A 7,252-nucleotide genomic window follows, 5' to 3' on the forward strand; every position below is an offset into this window, starting at 1 on the left:
CTTCTTCCAGTACACTGGCATTAGTCTACCTGTCTTCCCAAGTGATGTGTAAAAAAATTTGGAGATACCCAGCATTGTCTACACAGACTGACAGTGGCTCTCCAAAGATTCAGGCAGACGTCTTCTGTGAAAGATGATCTGGACAAGGACTCTTGGACCTTCTGCATCCAAAGTATGTGTTGTACTGCTGAGATGCAACATTTGCACATAGGATTCCCACTTAAACTGCTGGTGAGGCTCCACTATTACTGTCTCACCAGCATAAAACATAAAGTAGATATAATAGTGGAGCCTCACCAGCAGTTTAGGTGGGAATCCTAACTACACATATACATTCATGCCCCATAAAAAGAAGCCCACTGCCCTTATTACTGTCCTCTCTCATGCTGCGGTCTTGCCAAAAGCCTTTTCTCATGACATGATACATTCCTACACGCAACTGACTCCTGAAAGGGTGCAGCCTAGAAGGATCCAATCATTAGCTAAGCCGTTTCAGGTCTGCATTCAGGATCTTCTCAAAACATGTACATGTCCGTTCACCTCTCGGTTGTGGTGGACGGATATCCTGCCCCTCCTCTGAGTTAGGGCATCTGACTTCTCCGAGGTGAGTTGCATCTGTGGTGATGTGCAATGACAGCCCTGAAGGGTCAAAATGGAGCCGGCAAATGAGTAAATTTCTCCTTTGCTGGCATGTTTCACCTTATTTCCTGTCACTGCCATCCCTCCGGCATCCATTTCACCGTGGATATGACAGGGGCAAGAGCTGAGAACACATCTCCTTCCCGGGTGGGTCTGATATGAAATCAGAGTAATTGAAGCAATTGCTGTATCCCATGTCCATCATTCATCTCCTTCGTTGTATGGCTTCACTTGCTTTTGCTGGAAAATCAATTAGGTCACGTTAGACTCCAGGAGTCCTCAGTGCCATTGTCAGATGTCCAGAACTTGAAAAAGAAGATCAGAGGTCAGCTGACTTGACATCATGATTGTGGCTTCTCTATCTATCATCTATCATCTATCTATCTATCTATCTATCATCTATCTATCTATCTATCTATCTATCTATCTATCTATCTATCTATCATCTATCTATCATCTATCTATCTATCTATCTATCTATCTATCTATCTATCTATCTATCATCTATAATCTATCTCTCCGGTGTCAGCTCTAGCAAAGAGTTCTTCCGATTTGTTCCCCACAAGCAGATCCTGTAATTAATGGAGGGTATGCCACTGGCCCACTTCCTGAGCACATATAAACCTCAATGTCAAAAGGAGCCTCTGGCTGGTTGTCTCAGTGATCACTTCTGACAACTGCTATAGTAAGATGGAAAGCCCTGTTCTCTCTCTTTCTTCCCTTTCAGTCCACTAGGGGTTCTTCACGCAAGATGGGAGAAGAATAGGAAAGTCACTGTGATATGGATTTCTCCCTGCAAGGAATACTGAGTTTTGCACTCTCGCAACATGGCTGCAGAAATACGGACTGGGACAGAGTGGAATCCAAAGCTCCTTTCTGCTGGGCTGGGGGCGGGATTGGGGGGAGGTGTCTGTCTGCACATACTTTCCCACATTCACCTGAGAAGTGGTGCCTGCTCCCCCTTCCACCTGCCCAAAGTGGACCAGTTGAAGTGGCCCCATCAGAATCTCCAACACTGGCAGTGACCAAAAATGCCCTGAAACAGGATGATAATGATAATTTATTAGTTATACCCCGCCTATCTGGCTGAGTTTCCCCAGTCACTCTGGGTGGCTCCCAATAGCATATTAAAAACATGATACATACATTAAACATTAAAAACTTCCCTAAACAGGGCTGCCTTCAGGTGTCTTCTAAAAGTTGGATAGTTGTTTATTTCCTTGACATCTGATGGGAGGGCGTTCCCCAGGGCGGGTGCCACTACTGAGAAGGCCCTCTGCCTGGTTCCCTGTAACCTCACTTCTTGCAATGAGGGAACTCCTAGAAGGCCCTCAAAGCTGAACGATGGGGGTGGAGATGCTCCTTCAGGTATACTGGGCCGAGGCTGTTTAGCACTTTAACGGTCAGTGCCAACACTTTGAATCGTGCCTGGAAATGTACTGGGAGCCAATGTAGGTCTTTCAGGACCAGTGTTATGTGGTCTCAGCGGCCATTCCCAGTCACCAGTCTAGGTGCCGCATTCTGGATTAGTTGTAGTTTCTGGGTCACCTTCAAAGGTAGTTCTGGTGGCATTGGGCTTGAGCTGGACCCCATTGCAGCATCCCCTCCTGGCTGCTGCAGTGATTTATTTGCTCACCTTCCAGTACTATCAATGTGTTGAGCAAGGCTGCAGATGCAGCAGTGGCCCCACTGCTTCATTAAGCCCTACTGAGCAGCATCTGAAGTTTGGATGGTACCCACATTTAGGAAAAGTACATTAAAATTAAGACACTTTTACAGGATTTTTTCCCCACCTCCAGTTGAGCTAGCTCCAGTTGAGCTTGCTGAGGCCCATCTGAGCTGGGATAGAAGATTTATGCCTCTCACAATCTGGTCATCTACTGGAAAGCTAGATCCAGGAGTTTCTGCAAATTGTGGTACTGATTATTATAATTTGGGGAGGGAGGGCTATTTTTATTGACTTTTTCAAGATAGGCAAAAAGAAGGTTATTTGCTCAAAAACACACCACAACGATGCAATGATGTAACAAACAACAGCATGAGCATATGTCCTGATTTATAAATACGAAATCAACTATTTCGCCCGTTCTTCCATAGGCTTGTCACACTAAAGGCTTGGGATTGCAAGTCCTATGCAAGTTCAATGTAAGTCCTACTTAGAGTAAACCCACTGAAATGAATGAATTTGAATAAATCAAAGTTCCTACCTTGGGCCCATTGCTTTCAGTGGGTTTTTTCTGAGTAGCACTCACCCTTGGTCTTCAGTAAACCAAAAATCAGTGGTGTGTGCAGGGAAACCAAAAGTTCTCCATCAGAAGGTCTCCATGACAGAGGTGGAGCATAAGGAATCAGGCACACCTTAATGCTGAATTATGAATTAACAAAAGATCCTTGAACCTGGCCTGTTAGTAATCAGCAACCAGTGCAGCTCTTTCCACAACATAGTAACATTTTGCCAATAACCTACAGTAGTTATAGCTTTTGGACCAGGTACAAGGGCAGCCTCAGGTACAGTGCATTACAGTAGTCAAGTCTCAAGGTTTCCTAATAGACTGCTTATTTTCCAACAAAATTAAGGATGGGAGTTGGAGGAAACAGCAACCCAAAAACTCATGTCTTTGAAAACTATTATCCCATAATAGCAATGAAGTCCTCCGACCAAACCATTTCCTGGGAAATTAATGACCATCTTGCTTAACAGCCCGGAGCTCTGCTTCAGGCCATCAACTCCCCCAGCCAATCATCAATCCTCAGGAACTCTCAAGGCCTGGAATATTATCGCTTCAAATTTTTCTTTTCAAAAAAGCTAATATGCTACTTTGCAATGTCACTCTCAGGATGGGGTGACACGTTCACATTTGGCAACTGCTCTTTTTAGTCACGACAAGGCTGTCAGAAATTAAAAGCCGTTGCAATCCCCACTCCGCCAGATCATTTGCCGGAGAGTCTTGTCACATGGACTGAGAAGAAGGAGAAGGAAGGTTTCATGTTTCAATAAACTCCCCATGACATGTAAGAGATTTGCTGCTGCTGTAGCAGGCAGCCAAGCTAAACGTTCAAAGAAATCGTTTGGTGGAGTCCTGTGCATGTAAAAGAAATAACCTCTCTGAATGGGGACAATTAGCAGCTCAAGGAGAAAGTTTGCAGCAGCAGCATCCCCCTGAGGTGCTATTTTTCTGCATCACGATGATGGTGGTGATGATTATTTCAGGTGAGAGAAAAGGCAGCCTGCCACAGTCTGAAGTGATGCTCTCTAGGTGGGACTCTACCATGACGACTTTTCAAATGCCTTGATCAAGTCTTCAGGTACGTAGTTACATTTTGGTACAAACCCATCACTGGAGGGACTTTGTTCTTCTTAGAAAGACAAAAACAAGCATCAACAGGACCAACTGTGTAGATAAAAGGGGGATATTTAATATCCAAAGTATTTCAAACAACTGTCTTCTGAAGGGGGTTGGACTAGATGGTGCTTTGGGTCCATTCCAATTCTACAATTCTATGATTCTATGGTTCTTCACAAATCCACACACACTAACATTTTAAAAAATTATATTTTATTAAATGTCAACATTTTTAGCAATATGAAATCAAAAAACAATTATGTCTTTTTTTTTTTACCGTTGTTGACTTCCCACCCTGTTTTCCATGGAGTTATTGTTTCTCCCCTTCTGCCGCACCCTGTATTCTATCTATTAAATCATAACCACAATATTATAATCTAAGCACACCAACATGTCATACACACAGAAAACAGAAATCACAGCATATTTGCAACATCCCTGTTTGCAAACCTAAGGTCTCTGGCCAAGATCTTCTGCCAAGGCCTCTATTCCATCTTCTCTAAACTAATGTTCTCAACCAATACCCCCACCTGTTTTAAAATCCAAGAGTGTGGCTACTCTTTAAATATATTATAGTGCATCACAGATCACAGAATTGGAAGAGACCACAAGGGGCATCTAGTTTAACCCCCTGCAGTGCAGCAAACAATGTGGGGCTTGAACCCACAACCTTGAGATTAAGAATCTCATGATCTACTAACTGAACTAATTTTATGATATACTAGAAGCGGGATGGGTGACCCAAGGGCAGTATTACTTTCTGGGCAACCTCAGGGCAGGGCCAGAGGCAAAAGGAATGCATGTAAAGTTTACATCTGGACAGCAGGAGAGCTTCTACACATGAGCACCTCTATCTTCATTCCAGCAACCAAGAGGCATCATTGGAGTTCAGGGAGACATTTCAGACAGGGGTAAGGAAACTACGAATTAGGGCTGGTGAAAGAGGGTGGCCCAGGGAAGGGGTGTGGCCTGCGGAGAGTCTCAAGGGTGCTAGAGATAGATGCATCTGGCTCCTGAAACCTGAGGTTCCCCATCCCTGGTATAGAATATCATTATATACTAGAGCACAGATGAGCAACCTGAGGTCCCCAGACTAATTTCAAATGCACACTGTAAATGATCTGTTCAGACCTCTGGCAAGAGCAGTTTGTTCCTTCATTCCTGCAGCTCTGGGCAGGAAGGGAGAAAGGAGACCATTTTCAAATGGGAAAGGTCTACAACATCATTGGCATCTTCTGGGATGAGATTCATGGAGTACTGGGTGCAAGTGGCCCAAACGGAACATTATATGGGAAGTAGCTGGTCTCTAAACTGAGCCAATGGAGAAGTCCTGCAATCCCACCTCTCGCCTTCTCCTATAGACTGAACATCCATCCCCACTTTTTTTCTGCTGGAAGATGCCTGGATATTTAGAACTCAAATTCAGATTTTAATACTCATGTTTTGAAGAAACCAAATTCCAACTTCTGTAAGTTTTTCGATGTTTCTTGGGTTGGTAGGGGGATTGTTTGTGAATCCTTGCAGTTAGCAACAAAAATCTTGGTGAGATTCTTAAAATGATTCTCACAGGATCACTTTTCAAGTGGGGAAGAGAAAGTGCATTCTTTATAGTATATACATTATGGGAAAAGTTATATGTTGGCTGTAAAGGCATTTTATTACCCTACATAGCATAGGAAACACAGAACAGATTCTCGGACAGAGTGATTCACATGCAGTGGCCAAATTCCCACCTGCTACCCTGGTAAGCTTCTCCTTGATGGAAATAAAAATTGGAAAATTTGGAGACACTAAATCTGCCCTTGCTTTAAGAAGAATAAAATGGTTGTACCTAATCTAATGAACAACCTGACAGCACCTCTTTGGGGACCTGATTTATGGCACCATAGCTGCCTTGTTACAATTGTATTTGAAATTGTGGCTCCTTTGTGGCTATTTCTTTCTTGTCATGAGTATGAATTATTATTTCTGGTTCCCTGTAAAAGGATTGCCCAGAGGAACGGTTATTTTGCAACTAGGCCTGGTGAATTAAAAGAAAACGAGCATGGAGTGCATTGCTTCATAACTTTGTAAACCCAGTCCAGGGCCCAACTACATGTTATACTCACTTCCTTAAAAGCAGCCAAATGTAAGCAAAGCTCTGACCAAGGAGAATTCTGAAGGCCCCTCTGTAGAGCAGCAGAGGAAGCTGGAGAGGATCACTGGCAAGCTCCTAGCCAAGGAGCAGACCCCAAATGCCTATCTCTGTACATTGTCCATCTCTTCTTAGATCTTTCATTCAGGATAGGGGTCTGGAACCTAAGAACATAAGAAGAGCGTGCTGTATCAGGCCAATGATCGACCTAATCTCATTTTTCCAATCTTATATTTTATTCTTCCTCTATATTTCTGCAGCAATAGGCTCTCTCTCTCTCTCTCTCTCTCTCTCTCTCTCTCTCTCTCTCCATATATTTAATATGGAGACCAAGTTTGGAGACATGAGAAACTGGAAGAACCAAAATTGACTGATCCATTCATCTCTAATCATGAGTGGGCAGAAAGTAGCACTGATCCACTATATCAGCTATTGCATGGTGACGATATTCACAGGAGAGGAAAACAAAATTTAAACACACACACACAGCTGGAGGGAGGAGAAACGTATGGCTGTGCTAAGGTCGAGCTCCCTGCTCCCTCTGCTTTTTAGGGTTTCAGTGCCAATCTGACCCCGACACACGTTTGTTGCTGCCAAATCATGTTTGTCCCCAAACGAGACTTTATATAACGCAATGGGATGACTATACCTGGGAGCTGCTCCAAAGGAATGCATTATGGTAATGTCAACAGGCATCCAGTAGTGAAAAGCTGATTGCTCACGGCACGGTCGGCGTCTTCTGCAAGCCCTTTTCAACATGCCTTACAGTGTGCAAATCGGTGTTTGCTGGCCCCAGTTCCCTGCTGTGTGATCTATTAATCTCAGTGTACCTTGCCCTAGCTATGGCATGGTGTATTACATTCGCCCACACTATCATTCCCAAACACTCTGTGTACATAAAGCCTCATTCTCTCTGCCAAATTTACTTAAACGGCCCAGACATTTTTTTTAAAAAGACCTCCTTTCCTCTTGTGTTTGTGTTTTTCTGTAGTTATATTCTCCATTGGGCTTTTACAAAACAGCTGAACTGTCCAGCTGAATATCTCAGCAGATGAACAAAATGTTCAAAGTTTGATTGGCTGACCACTGGCACATGATATGGCCATGTCACCCTACCTCATTTCCATACTACCTA

At 43.6% G+C, this 7,252-nt stretch overlaps 1 long non-coding RNA gene across 1 annotated transcript in view; it reads right to left on the bottom strand.

Annotated features, from left to right (window-relative positions):
• Nucleotides 1–6,912, bottom strand: part of LOC307224432 — a 47,601-nt gene extending 40,689 nt beyond the window's left edge. The window contains exon 1 of the long non-coding RNA XR_013842512.1: nucleotides 6,767–6,912. This is a non-coding gene — a long non-coding RNA (uncharacterized lncRNA). The remainder of the gene's footprint in view (nucleotides 1–6,766) is intronic.
• Between the last annotated feature and the right edge of the window lie 340 nt (nucleotides 6,913–7,252).

This window comes from Podarcis cretensis, assembly GCF_951804945.1.
Source record: "Podarcis cretensis genome assembly, chromosome: 9".
Taxonomy (NCBI): domain Eukaryota; kingdom Metazoa; phylum Chordata; class Lepidosauria; order Squamata; family Lacertidae; genus Podarcis; species Podarcis cretensis.